Genomic DNA, 16,575 nt, shown 5'->3' with positions numbered 1-16,575 from the left:
CTGCATTCTAGAATTTCACATGCGATCCTTCAAGTTTCACTGAAGAAAAAAGAGATTACCTGAGAAATAATTCTAATTTTAACCCGTAGGCTACGGGGCTGACATACGAAATTCAAATTGCTCGTATTTTGGCATAACTCCAAATTTTTAATGAAATTTTGAGGATTGCTTCACTAATAGTTGTAGTTTCATAAGTGATGGGAAGGTATAGCTCCGGAGTATTGTGGACAAAGTTATGGGGTGGGGTAAAAATCACATAAACTTCTTTTTAGAGCTCATTTATCATTTGGAAACGACATGTTTTCATACAAAATGTGAACAGACCCGTTATTTGTAATAAGTTACGAAGCATCAGGATATTTTTAAAATTTATAATTAATCTAAAGTAAGACTAAGGCCTCCAGAATATTCTGGAATTTTGTCATTGGTTTGTTGGTTTACAGCACTCACTAAGCGTTAACAGACGTGTCCACAAATTTTGACAATAAATTGGATATTGGAAGTCATCCAAATCATCCTGGAATTCAGGTTCTTATGATCTACCAAATCTTCCACAGTCTATACTAACCCCATTCTCTTGAAACTTTCTCGTTCCTATACATAAAGCTTCATATGGCTCAAAGAGTGTACTGCTATGAATATTGATAATCTCAAGGTCTTCAGAACATACTGAAGTTGTGGGCATCAATATCTATATTATATTCTATTCTAAGTGCTTGCACAGCCAATATTGAAAAGCATCCTGGAAATACCAAAATTTCTTCCGGTATTCTTTTGTCAGCATTAATATTTGCAGCATATCAATTATATGATACAAATATTAAAACGGCCAGGCCCACTGTGCAGACTTGGGGTTTGAAGGTAATTCAAAAATAAACGGCGATCGGATTATTCACGAATGAATAACATGATAGACGGATAATTTTGAAATATTTTAAAGGAAGAAACGGGGACAACCGTACCAACCGTTCCATTTAGGGAGATAAGCAAAACCGGTTGGAGTGGCGTTGCTAGGAAAGTTAATGCGCACTCCATTGTTGTTTGTAATCCTTTCCTGGGATGGGGCACAGGTATTTCTCCCGTATGTCCTGGATCTAGAGCCTAGGCTTAAGCGCCCTTACTCGCTCTCTGAAACGATAAGAAAATTAATTCTGACTTCCCTCATATTTTATAGCAATCTATGACGTGATGTAATAATAGTACAATGGAAACATAAAAAGACACGAAACAATCTCACCAATTTCAGTTAGCTTTAGTGTCAAATGATCTCTTCACTCAAAAAACTACCCGTTTCCGTAATTATCCATAACTCGCTCCTCTGTTACGTGTCCAATTTAATTTTGGTTGAATATTACATACATTTAGCAGCATTTTACTTTTATCCATGCGTCATGGTTGTTTGGAACTCGTTTAACACACATTTTCAATCGTAGTAGGCCTTTGATTTTTAAAAACACAGCATCGTTTTCCTTTTCCTTGTGGAATGTCACTTTTGTTAACACCAAACGCTGATATCCTTTGTTTTCGAATTTCGAGATTAAACTCAAAATAGATTGGAGAAGATTTTTCAAATTCCTCGTTCCACACATGTTACAAAAACTTCCTTCAAACTGCACAGAACGATTCACGGTCTCTTCAATTAACTCTGCGATTAACAGATGCAATGCACACCACGGTTGTCTCAACATTTAGGATCCGTTTTGCTCTAAGGCAGACAATTAATCGTTCCATAAAAAAATATAAAATTTCCATAAAAAATGCAAAATTTGCCAGAAACAAGGGTAAAATCAACAGAAAAGTTAAAAATTTACATAAAAAAATAAAGAAGTGCATAGAAAAAACAAAATTTTCCATAAATAAAAAAATTTTGAGCAATAAGAAGATTCAAAAGTGCAGTAGAATCGACAATAATCTCACTAAAAAATATCGAATTTTACATTTAAAAACCTCAAAATGTCCCTATTTTCTTCACAAAAAGCAAGAAATAATTATAAATTTTCCACAAAAAAGCCAAAATTTGCAATAAATAAATAATAATTCGCCCACAATAAATCAAAAATTTCCATTCAAAAAATCAAAAAGAGCAATAGCAGTAAATGCAAAGTTGCAATAAACAAACGTAATTTTCCAATAATGAGTAATAATGTGTGTTTTTTTGTTGTATGATAGGTTTCTCTACTGAGCTAGTGGCGAGTGATTTTAAACATAATACGGACTCATAATACGGAAATTCACTTTCATCTTTGGTGTAACTGCCCACAGCAGTTGCAGAAATGTGTATACTTTGATTGATGAGTTTTTTCCTAAATATTTTTTTTTATTTGCGTACGAACTTAACGCTTTTTAAAGTATCTTCTAATACACTATAAATTTATGTGATTTGTGCTAACGTAAGAACAACACGACATTCACGAAAACGCGACGTGAGACAAGACATAACACTTATAGTTCTTACTATCGTCAAAAAAGCTTAAAATTTACCTTTCTGTCGACCGGTTTCGGGCGCGATGTAGCCCATCTACGGGACAATGTCCGACATTGTCCCGTAGATGGGCTACATCGCGCCCGAAACCGGTCGACAGAAAGGTAAATTTTAAGCTTTTTTGACGATAGTAAGAACTATAAGTGTTATGTCTTGTCTCACGTCGCGTTTTCGTGAATATCTTCTAATAGGTTCATTTTTAGATCTAATGGGTTGTCTCAGTACTACAAATATGGTTAAGCATGCTGTAACGCTATTTTTGTACCTCATCACCCACTTCATGCAACTACGTCAGTGGTCTAACAACACTTAGCGCGCTCGGCAAAGTTCCATCATGCCGCATAAAGTGTTGCCACAAATGATGCTTAGTTTGTAAACACCAGTTCCCTGGCTGGTGGGGCATAAGAGCATAAAATCGATGTCCGACGCCATTTTGGAATCCAAGATGGCGACCTCTGGTTGGGGAAAACCGTTGCAAACCCATACAATATGGGTATTTTCGGAATGGGCACGATGAGGGGGTGACGAAAATCGATGTCCGACGCCATTTTGGAATCCAAGATGGCGACCTCTGGTCCGGGAAACCGTTAAAAACTCATACAATATGAGTATTTTCGGAATAAGCACGATGAGAAGATGACGAAAATCGATGTCTGACGCCATTTTGGAATCCAAGACGCTTACCTCTGGTTGGGGTAAACCGTTGGAAACCCATACAATATGAGTATTTTCGGAATGGGCACGATGAGAGGATGACGAAAATCGATGTCCGACGCCAATTTGGAATTGAATCAACAAGGCTATCAAAACGAATGACAGGCTACTTAGTCTCAAGAGTTTAGATTTTATACTATAAATAAGTATCATCAATGTACAACTACTTAAGGTTGTAGATACTTAGGCCCATATATCGTGGTCCTCGAAAGTGCTAGAACATCGACAGAACTCAATACAACACTTCGTTTGCAAATTTGGAGAGTAAGAGGCCTTTGCAATATTGAAGAACTATCTATTGATGATTGGTATCTTGTGGCTTGTATATCCTAATGCCCATATTCGATAGAGATCTTAGAGGACCAAGGACATCCGCACAAATTCATACAATACACCGTTTACCCACAGGAATGGTAAACAACCTTTGGAGTATTTGAAAATTCTCTTCTAATCACTTATTATGGCCGTAGATCCAATGTCTTTTATTCAATGTAGTGTTTGGAGCACCAAAAACATCGGTATAAATCAATAAAATATTCAGTTGACTTGAATAAATGGCTAAGAGACTGTGTCACATTTAAAAACTACCTATAGATCATTGATCACGTTTGTAGATTCAAAGGCCTATTTTCAATGAAGTCCTTGGAGGACCTAGGATTTCGGTACGAATTATAACATTACTGCTACATATCCATCTATTGATAATTGGTTACGCTTGTAGATCCCAAGGCCTATATTCAATATAGATCTTGGAGGACCTAGGACATCCGCTCAGATTATTACAATACACCGTTTACTCACATGAATGGTTAGGGGCCTGTAGAGTATTTGAAAAGTAACCTCTAATCTCTTGTCACGGTCGTAGATCCCAAGGCCTATATTCAATGGAATCCTTGGAGGACCTAGGGCATCCGCACAAATTATTACAATACACCGTTTACTCACATGAATGGTTAGAGGCCTGTGGAGTAATTGAAAAGTAACCTCTAATCTCTTATCACGGTCGTAGATCCCAAGGCCTATATTCAATGGAGTCCTTGGAGGGATTCTACCCCATTACCCCGAATACCATTAACCCGAACGCCATTACTCCGAATTCCAAAACCCCGAACAATCCATCACCCCGAATGACATTACCCCGAATTCCAAAATCATGGGGAAATGTCATCAATATCATCATGTCAAGATAATTGTGTATTCGGGGAAATAGCATTCGGGGTAATGGTACATTCGGAGTAATGGAATTCGGGGTGATGGGATTCGGGGAAATGGCATTCGGGGTAATGGGGTAGAATCCTTGGAGGACCTAGGACATCCACACATATAATAACAATACACCGTTTACTCACATGAATGGTTAGAGGCCTGTGGAGTATTAGAAAACTGGTTGTAGGACATTTCCCAGAAAGTCAAACCCCAGAACGACATTCCCCAGAATGACGTTCCCCAGAAACCCATTCCCCAGAATGGGACATTTCCCAGAAAACCATTTCCCAGAATAGGACATTCCCCATAATGGGTTTTATACGTTTGTAAAGAGTGGAAAAAATTGGTAGTTTAGTTTTTTTTGTCGTTAAGAAATGTACCTACTGAATTGATTCGAATTCCGGACACAGACGTCAATTCACCCAAAATATTATTTTGTCAAATTAATTATTATGGATCTCAAGCGAATAAAATCGGAATTGAGTTAAAAAATCTTTTGAACGACGAGTGTTTGCTTTCATTTTCTCAGGCAAACCATCTAAGCTGCCGTCCATAAATCACTTGGTCTTCTATGGAAGGGGGGGGGGTCAAAAAATCACGAAGGGGGAAAGAGGTGGTTTTGTGGCTAAGTGGTTCATCGGCAGACCCAACCATAATCTTAGGAGGAAAATGCTGTTTAAAAATTTTCTTAATTGTGTCTTAATTAATTTCATAATTGTGCTACTGTCGTTTCCCTGAATATCATTTTCCTGAATGCCACCTCTCCGAATGACCCGTTTCCCCGAATAGTGATGCAGTTCAAACAGGAGCAAAAATAGTCTTTAAGGACTGGGTGCTGAGCTAAAATGAATGATTAGCAATTAAAAGAAGATGATAATATAGATTTGAACGTCATCCTCGACTAAATATATCTTGCCAAAAATTTCAATGATGGTGAAACACGAAAGAACCACCAATCAAGTGAAGAAGGGTGCATATTAGATGACCGGTTCGTTACCAGCCAAAAACTTTCCAGAAACTAGGCTATTCGGGGAAACGGGTTGTTCGGGGCATTGGCATTCTGGGAACTGGCGTTCGGGGAAACGACATTTGGGAAACCGACATTCGAGGAAAAGTAGCTCAACCTTTTAACATAAGCTGTTCCTACATATGCCATACTGTGTTTTATGATCAAACTTGATCCAAGCTATTGTTTTTTTGTTTTCATAGTAATTGTTCCTTCTTTTAAAATTGGCTGTTCTTTCTAATTGTACTTTCAAAGGGAGATTGGTGTAGTGTAATATGTCACAAAGTAAATTAATGGAATTTGTTTTTCGGCTTTCATGGCATATTCTCCCTTCTTTTGAACATATGCTGTTCTTCCTAGGTTTATTGTCTAATTCAGTGCTTCCCAAACTTTTTCAACTTTCGCCCTCTTGAGGCCAACATTCATCTGGAATCGCCCCCCTGATATCGATATTCCAAAATTATTAAGTATGATTTACTAGATAACAATTTAAAATAGCAATTTTAACAATATTTTGCGTGCAATACAGGCTACTGAATCAGTTTTCGATACAAGTTCGACCCAGTTTAAGCTTTTTGAATGTAATATATGCATAGGCACCAACTTGTGACGTAGTTGGGTATGATTCGTTAATGGTGATTTCATACTGATTTATCTTTTATTTCTAAAATTACCGCAATTATTTTCAGAAATTGTGAACAGTAAAAGTTCAACGATTATTTTTTTTCATTCAATCCAAAAACACTCAACAAATATGAAAATCAAGAATGTGGTTGAACTCATATTTCAATGCAATATATAGACAGGGTATTTTTTCTAACACCAAGAAATTTTTTTCTCTAAAATGATTTGTACCATAAGAAATGATAAGAATTAGTGCAACCGAAACTTGAAAATGGGTACTGTAGATTTTTTCTGCCAAAACATCTGGATGCCAATGAAAGAAATATTAGATTCCTAACCTCAAAGCTCCCTCATAAAACAATCCTTACATAAAATATTGGGCATTTGCAAAACGTTCTAAAAATTCTCAGATACATGTTTTGTACATCCAAATTATGTTGTGTTTTAAATGTTATCTGTGACTCATCATCCGACCTTGTGAAAATTTCAAATACCGACCATTCCTAAAACTCACATGATATCAAAAATCAGACCAAGCTGAGGGTCGTGGGTTCGAATCCCACCAGTCGAGGATCTTTTCGGGTTGGAAATTTTCTCGACATCCCAGGGCATAGAGTATCTTCGTACCTGCCACACGATATACGCATGCAAAAATGGTCATTGGCATAGTAAGATCTCAGTTAATAACTGTGGAAGTGCTCATAAGAACTCTAAGCTGAGAAGCAGGCTCTGTCCCAGCGGGGACGTAACGCCAGAAAGAAGAAGAAGATGATGATATCAAAAAACCTGAATACATAACATGTGTTTGACAATTATCAACTATCATGATTTTAAAATGACCCTGATTGGAGATATATCGAACCAAGGTACATTATTTCTGGAATTAATTAAGTTTGGAATTTATTAACCTTCAGATGTGTGACCTTAAATGATTATGAGTAATTGTTTTCAAATGCTCCCGTGTTATCCTTTTCGCCCCCTTTCTGGATTTTTCGCCCCCCAAATTCTGTTTTTCAAATTTTCGCCCCCTTGAGCTTAAAAATCGCCCCAGGGGGGCGAATTCGCCCACTTTGGGAATCACTGGTCTAATTAATTAGGGATGGTACACATATTATGTCACGCTAAATTTTAACTTTTTCGACGAGAAAATCGTCAAAAAATATAAAAATCGTTCAAATGGTTCGAATTACATTTCCGACCATAGGTGGTTAATTTTAAAGAATTTTTGATTTAAAGATTCTCCATTCAATAAATGAAAGACTGCAACAAACCGAAAGTCCTACCGTTAAAAATAAAAAAAAAACAATACGAAAATGTTTTACCTATGAAAATTATGGTTTTCCTCGAATTTTCCAGTTAGATGCATTCACTATTTACTATTTACCATTTTCCTGGATTTGAACACCTTAAAGATCTCTTGTTATTTTTTTCTGGGGAATGTCCCATTCTGGGGAATGGTTTTCTGGGGAATGTCCCATTCTGGGGAATGAATTTCTGGGGAATGTCCAATTCTGGGGAATGGCGTTCTGGGGAATGTCGTTCTGGGGAACGTCATTCTGGGAAATGTCGTACAATCAGAAAACTAACCTCTAATCTCTTATCACGGCCGTAGATCCCAAGGCCCATATTCAAAGGGGTCCTTGAAGGACCTAGAACACCCACACAAATTATTACAATACTCCGTTTACTCACATGAATGGTTAGGGGCCTGTGGAGTAATTGAAAACTAACCTTTAATCTATTATCACGGTCGTAGATCCCAAGGCCTATATTCAATGGAGTCCTTGGAGGACCTAGGACATCGGCACAAATTATAAAAATACTCATTTTACTACTATGAATAGATAAGGGCCTGTGCAATATCAAAAAAAACATCAAAGGATCGCTAAATATGCCAGTACATTGCTGGTATATATTGTATATATTCCAGGAAGTTTTTGGATGAACTAGAAAACCTGTTGTACTCACTTAATTACCAAAACTTGGATCTGACAATACAAACGCTTCTTTAAAATATAACAATCTTCTAGGCAGTGATGCATTTGAACGCGTTCAGTTCGCGTTCCAGTTCAATTTGTTGAACGGAGTGATCAAGTAGGCTTGCTCATTGTTCAGTTCAAAAATTTGAACGCTAGTGAGCAAAAAACTGAACGCAGATTGTTCTGCCAGAATTCACGACATCTTACCGTGCTTAAGTTGTTTGAAAAATGCCCAAAACAAGTCATAATATATTTATTTAAAACTAAATTGGTTTCACTATTGATTCAGGAAACCTTTTACTGGTAAAAACCTAAATCTATGCTTTGATTACCATTGTAGTGCATTGCGAACTGAACGTGGCGTTCGAGAGCAGCAGTGGGCTCCGGCTCGGGAGTTCACTGTCTACTGCGTTCTCGAGCAAAATTAGAACTTGCTCCGTTCAGTTTTGAGTCGCGTTCAGCTCAAAATGCATCACTGCTTCTAGGGTCCAGTATTGTGAGACATTCTTCTACATAGAAATGATAAATTGATCTCCGTTACCGCATGTAGAATCATATGCCCTAACTCCAAAGAGTTCTTGGAAGACCTTAACTTGCACACATTCTAGCCTGATTTAGAACCCAATGTATCAATAATATGTTAATGGTGCTAAAAGAGCATATTTTTTCTAAATGATAAAAATTAATTTCATACAAGTAGACTGCAAACGGCAAAACCTCGTTTTACCAACTGAGCTTCCTCGTTTTACGCACTGATTCAATTTACGCACCAACTCCGCACCCCCGATCTAGTTCGTAAATTGAGGTTATAGTGTATTGCTCTTTTGATTTTTTGAATGGAAATTTTTGATTTATTGTGGGTGAATTATTATTTATTTATTGCAAATTATGGCTCTTTTTGTGGAAAATTTATTTCTTGCTTTTTTTGAAGAAAATAGGGACATTTTGAGGTTTTTGAATGTGAAATTCGATATTTTTTAGTGAGATTATTGTCGATTCTACTGCACTTTTTAATCTGTTTATTGCTCAAATTTTTTTTATTTATGGAAAATTTTGTTTTTTCTATGCACTTTTTTATTTTTTTATGTAAATTTTTAACTTTTCTGTTGATTTTACCCTTGTTTCTTTACTGGCAAATTTTGCATTTTTTATGGAAATTTTATATTTTTTTATGGGACGTTAATATTTTAGCCTTTGCTCTAACCATTCGAATTTGTGTCGATCACTACTTAATCGAATATTAAAATTCTGGACTGGAAAGTTTAGGAACCATCAACCGAATTACACCAAACCGCAGATAAGCAACATGAGACAAAAAAACACGGGTTAGAAATTTTCACGTCCTTTTTCGGAGCAGCACCACCAGCCTTTTCGTTTTTTCTCCTTTTAAAATTATAATCACCGCAATAACGAGAAAAGCTTGATGCACCTCAACCTATGCTCAAATATTTCAGAAGAAGATACTTTTTTCGAAAACAGCACCAGCCGAATCTATTTATTTGCGGAGATGATAAAAACGTGACAGATCAATTTTGAACACACCCGTTCGCGCGCGCAGCTTACTGCGATCTTTGTAGGCATCAATATCTATACGCAACTTTACTAATTTCTCAAATAAAATATTATTAATATATTCATACTTGATCACAAACCTCCGTTATAGTAAAAAACAATTGTTTCCAAGCTTATTGGTTGTACTATGGATTTTAAATTACTCTGATGACAATATTTACAATATCTACTGGATCTACTGTTACTGTTTCTCACTTGTTTTCAACATCTGATATCATAGAATTTCTAAGGGCATCTTCAAAGCTTTGAAAATGTGATTCGGATGTTTCCTCTCGTTTCTGGCGTTACGTCCCGATTGAGACAGAACATGCTCCTCAGCAGAATCTGTTCTTATTAGAACTTTCACAGTTATTTACTGGGTTCTTTCAATGTATCTACGATTTTCAAAACAAAGAGATCCTCAACCGATTCTGTCTCAATTGGGACGTAACACCAGAAAGAACCTGAAACATCCGAATTACATTTCCAAAGCATTGAAGATGCCCTTAAAATTTCTGCAATATCAGATGTTTGAAACAAGTGAGAAATAGTACCAGTAGATCCAGTAGATATTGTAAATGTTGCCATCAGAGTTATTTAAAATTCATAGTTCAACCAATACGCTTAAGAGCAATTATTTTTTTTACTATAACGGAGATATGTGATCAAGTATGGATATATTAAAAACATTTTATTTATTTTATTTGAGGAATAAGTAAAGTTGCGTATAGATATTGATGACCACAACTTCAGTATGTGTTGAAGACCTTGAGATTATCAATATTCAAAGCAGTGCACTCTTTGAGCCATATGAAGCTTTATGCATGGGAACGAGAAAGTTTTAAGAGAACTGGGTTGGTATAGACGGTGGTAGATTTGGTAGATCATAAGGACCTGAATTCCAGGATGATTTGGATGACTTCCAATATCCAATTTATTGTCAAAATTTGTGGACACGTCTGTTAACGCTTAGTGAGTGCTGTAAATCAACAAACGTAGACATCAATCGCTAAAAAATAACTTATGAACCTGTGTTGATTATGACAAAATTCCAGAATATTCTGGAGGCCTTAGGTTAATTTTTTAATAATTAAAAATATCCTGAGCCTTCGTAACTTATTACAAATAACGGGTCTGTTCACATTTTGTATGAATACATGTCGTTTTCAAATGATAAATGAGCTCTAAAAGGAACTTTATGTGATTTTTACCCTACCTGACCCAGAGATGTTCTGGAATAACTTTGTCCACAATTCTCCGTAGCTATACCTTCTCATCACTTATGAAACTACAGGTATTAGTGAAGCAATCCTCAAAATTTCATTAAAAAATATGGAGTTATGCCAAAATACGAACAATTTGAATTTTGTATGTCAGCCCCGTAGCCTACGGGTTAAAAAATCCGTTATCGTTATCATCGTCATAATCGAAACATAAAGAGCAGCTTTTTGTTCAAAACTGAAATTCATTCAACGAAAATGTGGTCACTGTGTTCACATTTTCATGATTTTGAACAAAAATACTGGGTTAAAAAATTCTCAAATTGATAACCGATCTTAAGGGGACAGCAAAACGGTTTTTGACCAATTATAAAAAATTTTGGTTATCGTGTCGGAAATAAAATGGGGGATGTTATTAACTTTTGCTGTGGGAATTGTTAGATTTCTAAAGTTATGTTACTAAGTAATTACTGAGAGTCTGTTTCCATAGTTTTAGATTCTGAAATTGACTACTATTCGTTCGCCCAGAACTTCGATCAGAGTCTTGGAGTTTCTTCAGAATCAATTCTTCCTAAATCCATGATTTGCTACAGAAATTCTTAGAACTCATGTAACGCATACTCTAATTTAATGTTTTCTTTCATCAGGATATTCTCCAGCAAATCTTCCAAATATTCCTGTACAAGTTTATCGTTTACTTTTCAGAATTTTTATTGAAGCATCTTAATTTTTTTTTTAAGACAAACATTCAAGGATTTTCTGTGGAATAATTGCTGAGATATATGTGTAGTTTCCCTGTACAAGTTTCAAAAAAATGCTCTGTAGAAATCTTTAAGAATCTTTAGAGATAGGAATACCCCTTACTACTGTTTAGGAATATTTAACAGCAATCCCTTGAAGTATCCTTGTAGGGATCCCGAACGTAGTTTTGAAATTTCTCTGAGGAAAGATTGCAAACATGAATCTGGAGGAATCGTTTCAGTATTTAAAGGAACAATTCTTGGACGAATCTCTGAAATAATCGTTAATAGATTTCTTAGAAAAAAATGTGCCCCAAGGAACTCCCTTACTAATATACTAAATGAATTCCATTAATAGTTTAAGTGATAATGCTTGTCAAACTTTTTCAAAGAATGCTTGCGTAGAATTTTCTAAAAAAAACTTCTGGAGCGGAGAAGTGTCTATGAGAATTTCACAAGAAAGTCTTGTTGTAATTTTCAGGAAGAAATCATAAAGGAATGTCTGAAGAAATCCTGTAGCAGACATTATATAAAAAAAGTTTCTTATGTGTCAGTAATTGGAGCAATTAGTGGATGTATCTTTTGAAAAAATATTGAAGGATTTCAGAAAGCATTTCTACAAAACTTGCTACATAACCTGTCAGGCTTGTATGAATCCAACGATGAATTAATAAAAGAAATTCATTAGCATTGCTTCTATCACTACAATTTCTGGAGACATTTAAGGAGGACTCCCTGTAAATTTATTTCTAAATTCCTAAATAAATTTCAACCAGATTTCCTGTAAGAATCCCTAACTAAATTTCAAAATTAATCTCAAGTGAAATCTCTGAAAAAAATTATTGAGCAACATCTGGAGGAATCCTTAAAAAAATATATTTAGAGAAATCCCTGGAGTATTTCTAGAAATATCAAGAAGAAATCTCCAAAGGTATTTGAAGAGGAATCATTTGAGGAACCCCTCGAAGTATTCTCGGAAGCAATCCTAGAGAGATTTGTGTAAGAATCCATGCACAAATTGTAACCTGCAAGCTCAAGGGAGGGGAAATCTACAGGGTCGTTTATTGAGGATGGCTTGAACAGTCATGTTCCACCCTTGTTTGAGGGCACTCTAGAAACAGGAACCAATTTCGTTCTTTTTCACAAACACAGCACAATAAGATAACAGTGATGAAACAGTCACAAAAACCTGCCCAAAGGCTGACTAATTAAACTAAAGAGAATTCCGACTGAACACAGGACAGCGAGGCTTGGAGACTCCTTTATGAGTCCGGAACAAAACGGAAAAACACAAAAATGGGGAAACTATCACTATTCAGGGCTGTGCTCTTAATGAATGGGCTATAACTGATACATTTAGCATTTTACAATTATTTATTTGTGTGACGTCACATAATTAAGGGTACTTGCTCTCATTATTCCGGATCCGGATGTGCGTGATGTGGTGATGTGGGTCTCGGGTTCATTGGGAATGGCCAGATTTGTAGTTGGTCGGTTGTCAAGACCAACTATTGAAGATGGCGACGGAGCCTTCGAATGTTGGTAGCGAAAGACGCCGATTGTGCCGGTGAAGGCAATGATGAATTCTGCCGGCGAATGGCGGGATCACTTTCCGATCGTTAAACGACGCGATCATCCGGGAAAACTACTTCCAGGTCACTTCTGATGGTTAGAGAAGAAATACACAGAAAAAGGCCCACTCATCGGACCTAACCACACTTATTAGTACCCGTGACGTCACTTTTAAACTCCTTAACAATTTTCTACACATAAACAATCAAATTACCTTTTTCTGGATTATATCACTTTTAATTTGTTTGTCGGTGTTCTTTTCGTGTTTTAGCTTTGATAACTGTAAAGTATAACTAATTAGCTTTTAAGATAATTAACAATTTTTAATCACTAACCGTACTAACAACTGCATGACTTTGAAACAATTAACACCTTCATACTAACTTTTACTAACAATGCTTTTAACCTAAGACAAACGAGACAAACTTGAATATTAACACTTTCTCCATACAAAAGGGTCTTACAATTACCATACAATTTTACAATTTACACACGCGCGCACTACTATTCTGTTCAACGTTCACGATCGGAAAACAAAATCCAGACAAGAAATTCTGGCCTTATATACAACAGTCAAACGAACAATTACTATAGAACAAACAAACAACATCAATTCACATTGTTCGTTTCTTTGTGCCGGAAATGTGACCGGACACCCTATATTTATTGGCTCCATCTGTGAGTGGATATTGAGCGACCGATTTATGTTTTGGCCTGTCAGTTCAAACTGTTATACGGTGAGGCCGCCACTCAAACAGTGTGGAACGTGAGAGTGGAGCCGAGTTCTTACACTCACCAAGCCATTGAGTGCAGCCCCTGCTCCATGCTGGTGTTAGTAGACACTTTTATTTGAAAAGGGCGTATTATTATGACAGGGATAGTATGGGTTGGGATTAAGGAAAATGGAATTACGGAAATTTCAATCTTGTGGTGGAGCCAACAAGCTAAAATGGAACCAACGGTTACAAAATTTCTTGGAGATTCTTCGGAATAATTCACGAGGAATTCGTATCAGTTGAAGGAAGGAATCTTTATTTGTTTATTTATCGAATCCTAGACATCGTTATGGAGTTATGAAGGAATCTCTGGAGAAATCATTGAAGGATTTCCTGGAGAAATTTTGAAACGATTCCTGATGTATCTCTGAATCCAGTGTTCTTGCAGGATTAGCTGGTATATATCCAGGAGGAATTCCAGACAATCGACAGAAAACACAGACAAGTTACGAGAGAAAGTCTTGAAAGTATTAAGAATTGAAGGAATCTCTTAAAGAAATTCGAAGGAATCTCTCTCAAAATTTGAGAGAATCTCGTCCAGCGATTCTAAGGAATCTCTTCATGAGATTCATAGAAATCCTTCCAAAGATTCTAAGAAATCTCTCCCAGAGATTGGAAGAAATCTCTCCCAGAGATTCGAAGGAATGTCTCTTGGATATTCGAACGAATCTCTCCAAGAGTTTCGGAGGAATCTCTTCCAGAGATTCGGAGGAACCTCTTTCAGAGATTCCGTGGAATTTCTCCCAGAGATTTGAAGGTATCTCTCCTAGAGATTCGAAGCAATTTCTTCCAGAGATTCAAAGAGTTTCTCCCAGAGATTCGAAGAAATCTCTTCTATTAATTCTCTGTAGAATCTCTTCCAGAGATTCGAGGGTATCTCTTCTATACATTTAAAAGATTATTTTTCAGAGACTTGAAGAAGTTTCTTCCAGAGATTTCATGGAATTCTTCAAGAGCTTTCGAATCTCCCTAGGGATTCGAAGGAATCTCTACGAGATGTGAAGGAATCTCTTCCAGAGATTCGTAAACATCTCTTCCAGAAGGATTTCAGAGATTCCAAGCAATTTTTTTTTCTAGAGAAACGAAGGAAACTCTTTCTAAGATTCGGAGGAAACTTGTCTAGAGATTAGGATTAGTTTCTTCCAGGTATTAACAAAAATCTCTTCCAGAGATTCAAAGAATTCTCTGCCATAGGTTCGAAGAAATCTCTTCCAAAACGAATTCCTTTCAGAGATTCGAAGGAGTCTCTTCCAGAGATTCAAAGGAATCTCTTCCATAGATTCGAAAATATCTCATCCAGAGATTCGAAAGAAACTCTTCCAGAGATTCAAAGGAATCTCTTTTAGAGCATCAAAAGAATCTCTTTCAGTGTTTTGAAGAAGTATCTTTCAAAGATTTGAAGAAATTTTTCCAGAGATTTGAAGGAATTTTGTCAGAGATGTGATGAAATGAATATATCGTATATCGAATCTCTATTCGAAGGAATCTCTCCTAGAAATAAGAAATAATCTCTTCCAAAAATTCGAAGAAATCCCTTCCACAGATTCGAGGGAATCCTTTCCAGAGATTCGAAGGAATCTCTTCCAGATATTCGAAAAGTAATCTTTTCCAGAGATTCGAAATGTCTTCCGGAGATTTGATGGAATCCTTTCCCTTGTTTCAAAGGAATTCTTTCCAAAAATTCGAAGGAATCCCTTCCAAAGATTCAAGGGAATCCCTTCCAGAGATTCGAAGGAATCTCTTCAAGAGGTTCGACGGAATCTCTTCCAAAACTTCGATAGAATTCCTTCCAGACATTAGAAGAAATTATTTTTAAAGATTCAAAGGTATCTCAGAGATTCGAAGAAACATCTCCCAGAGATTTGAAAGATTTTTTCCAAGAGATTCAAGGGAATCTCTCCCAGAGATTCGGAGGAATCTATCCCAGAGAGTCGAAAACATCTCTTCCAGAGATTGAAAGAAATCCCTTACAGGGATTCGAAGGAATCTCTTACAAAGATTCGAAAGAATCTCTCTCAGAGATTCGAAGAAGTCTCTTCCAGAGATTCGAAAAAATAAATTCCAGAGATTCGAAGGAATTTCTTTCAGAGATTCGAAAAAATCTCTTTCAGTGATTCGAAGAAATTTCTTCAAGAGATTTGAAGAAAACTATTCCGGCGATTCGAAGGAATCTCTCTCAGAGATTCATGCGAATCACCTCCTAAGATTTAAAAAAATCACTTCCACAAATTAGGAAGATAATCTCTTCCCGAGATTCGAGAGAATCTCTTCCCGAGATTCGAGAGAATCTCTTCCCGAGATTCGAGAGAATCTCTTCCCTAGATTCGACAGAATCTCTTCCCGAGATTCGAGAGAATCTCTTCCGGAGATTCGATAGAATTTCTTCCAGAGATTCGAAAGAATCTCTTCTAGAGATTCGAAAGAATCTCTTCCAGAGATTCGAAAGAATCTCTTCCAGAGTTTTGCGGGAATCTCTTCAAGATATTTTAAGGAATCCCTTCTAGAGATTTGAAGGAATCTTTTCAAGAGATTTGAGGGAATCTCTTCCATAGATTCGAGGGAAGCTATTTCAGATGTTCGATGGAATCTTCCAGAGGTTTGAAGGATTTTCTCTCAGAGATTCCAATGAATCTCTCCCTGAGATTTGAAGGAATCTCTCAGAAATTAGAGGGAATTTCTTCCAGAGATCAAGAGAAATTTCTTCC

The 16,575-nt window shown here is 36.5% G+C and overlaps 1 long non-coding RNA gene across 1 annotated transcript; it reads right to left on the bottom strand.

The window, feature by feature from the left end:
* Positions 1-12,910: 12,910 nt before the first annotated feature.
* Positions 12,911-13,914, bottom strand: LOC110674360. The gene is made up of 4 exons (XR_002498791.1): positions 13,565-13,914; positions 13,430-13,500; positions 13,309-13,374; positions 12,911-13,231 (listed from the first exon to the last, which is right to left on the bottom strand). It is a non-coding gene; the product is annotated as an uncharacterized LOC110674360 (long non-coding RNA).
* Between the last annotated feature and the right edge of the window lie 2,661 nt (positions 13,915-16,575).

Source organism: Aedes aegypti, chromosome 1 (assembly GCF_002204515.2).
Source record: "Aedes aegypti strain LVP_AGWG chromosome 1, AaegL5.0 Primary Assembly, whole genome shotgun sequence".
Taxonomy (NCBI): domain Eukaryota; kingdom Metazoa; phylum Arthropoda; class Insecta; order Diptera; family Culicidae; genus Aedes; species Aedes aegypti.
This window is presented reverse-complemented; position numbering and strand designations above follow the sequence as displayed.